Below are 2519 nucleotides of genomic sequence, written 5' to 3' on the forward strand. Positions count from 1 at the left end.
CTCGTCCTGATGTGGCCTTCTCATTGAGCATAGTCAGCAAATATCAGGGGAACCCTGATAAGGCTCACTAGAGTGCAGTAAAGAACATTTTCAAGTACCTTCGGAGGACTAAGGATTGGGTCCTTACCCTCTATGAGAGTGATAACTTGAGAGTAGGAGGGTATAATGATGCTAGCTTCCAGAATGATAGGGATAATTTCCACTCTTAGTCAGGCTGGGTCTTTACCTTAAATGGAGGAGCAATTACATGGAAAAGTTTCAAGCAGGAGACAGTGGTTGATTCAACTTGCAAATCAGTGTATATAGCGGCAAGTGAGGCAGCAAAGGAGGCTATATGGCTAAATAACTTCATTGGAGACCTTGGAGTTGTACCAACTATAAAGGAGCCTATGGAAATTTTCTGTGATAGTGAAAGTGCAGTGGCCTTAGCCAAGGAACCAAGCGATCACGGGAGATCCAAACACATCGACAAAAAATATCATTTCATCAGACATCGGATAGAAGAAGGACTCCTCGTGGCAAAGATGGTATCATCGGATGAGAACCCAACAGATCCCCTCACGAAGGGACTGGGTAGGGTTAAGACACTCCACCATGCGAGGCGCATAGGGCTGAAGGATGATATTAGTTTTAGTAGTTAGATAGCTTTGAAATTTGTAAAGTGTAATTGACATTTGATGATAAATAAAAGTTGTTGTTTATTTATAAGTATAAGTGTTGCTATCTTTTTTTCAATCGCTTACTATCATTTCATTTTGCATGTTTTGACATGCATAATAATTATGTTATGGTATATCCTATTATTCAAATTCTCCACAGTCGGTCATATGTTGGAAGTAGATATGAATCAAGACTATCATGAGTTGGCTTGTAGATGTCTAAGTTATTGGACATAGCAAAGAGGTGCTACAACACTCATGAGTGCTCATAAATTCTAGGTATTTGATTCAACCCACTCTCACTTGTTAGACGGTAATATCATATAAGTCTTCAAACCTAGAGATATGACTTGTTACCTATGAGTTGGTTATGCATTGATTGTACAAAAACGCATTGGTAACTTGATGATATAAAATGTGCCTTTGTGTGTAATTCAACAAGTAGTAGAACAAGCATATGAGTCGAATTTTATCTATTCCTTCTTGGATTAGAAGTGATATATGGGCCCCTCGATGAATTTGTTTTGACCTTTGTATCGGGTCCGGTCAGAACTAAATTGATGCGTTCGATTAAGTTATATGTCAAATGTAACGCCCGGTTTTTCAGGGCTAAGCATTTTTGTCAATGTAATAGTCAAGGTCAACTATTGTAACTCTTTTTGAAGTAATAAATATGAAATATTTGAGTATTATGTGAATTCTGTGTGTTTATGTGTTTATTATTAAATTATAAATGTATAATTAATAAAGAATAAAAATGAGCGTCAAAATTAAAGTGTGAGATAATCCCGATATCTCTACATAAAGTTGTAAAATATGTCTCGAGGTTTCCGTACATATAAAGAATGCCGAAATCCGAGCTATAACGAAGAAGTTATGGCCCGTCGAAGCTTTACGGCAAAACCGACACGACACCGGAAGACATAAAATAGTAAATTTACGATAGAAGACTTTTAACCTTAGAAATCTAAACAAAAGTTGTAGAATATGTTAAACTAAGAACATCGATAAAAAGAACGCCCAAATCCGACTTCGTATGAAGAAGTTACGCTTTTTCGAAGTTTCGGACTAGCAATGTACTACCCGAAATTCGAATGTTTGATCGAGCGGTTTTTAGCCAACACGACCTGAACGAGAATCGAAGATCTTGTTGAGAGTAGCGTAACGAGAAAAAGATGGGCAAAAATGGATGTCGGATGAAGAAGTTATGAGGATTTAACAGACCAATCGTGCCCCGGCCCGTTAATAATATAAAATTTAAAATCGAGCCAAATATAGCCGACGAAGTCTAAACGAAAGTTGTAGAGTAGGTTCCCACCTTCGCGTGGATATAAAGAACGTCAAAAACGGAGCTCGTATGCGAAAGATACGAATTTTTGAAGTTAGAACTCGAAAATGCGAAACTGATGCGAAATCGGATGACGTGGCCGCTTCTGAACCGTTGCTTGCTGACCACGGCTTCGCTCCGGATCGTGCCACGACGCCTCGCCTTACGCCGCGCGTACGAAGCGAACGCCCCGCGTACGAAGCGAACGCACCGCGTCCGAGTACGCCTCGCGTCGGAAGTCTCTACGCCTCGCGCCTCCGGTTTTGCGAGCCAGCTGGTGCGAAGCTGGCACCCTTATCCAAGCAGTACGCCCCGCGTAGAGGCGAGCTTCGGCCCCTATAAATAGGTGCGAACTTCTCCAGATTTTTCACACCATTTCTCATTCTCTCTCTAAAATCTTTCTCTCTCTAAGGTTTTGAAGCCTCCCTAAGGTCTAGGTGAACCCCTAGCACCCTAAGGAAGCCCCGAGACTCCCGGAGTCCCGAGAAAAAGGAGTTTTTCGGTTTCGAAACGCTGCTCCAATTGAGTCCCGG

Source organism: Lactuca saligna, chromosome 4, assembly GCF_052625555.1.
Source record: "Lactuca saligna cultivar CGN05327 chromosome 4, ASM5262555v1, whole genome shotgun sequence".
NCBI lineage: Eukaryota > Viridiplantae > Streptophyta > Magnoliopsida > Asterales > Asteraceae > Lactuca > Lactuca saligna.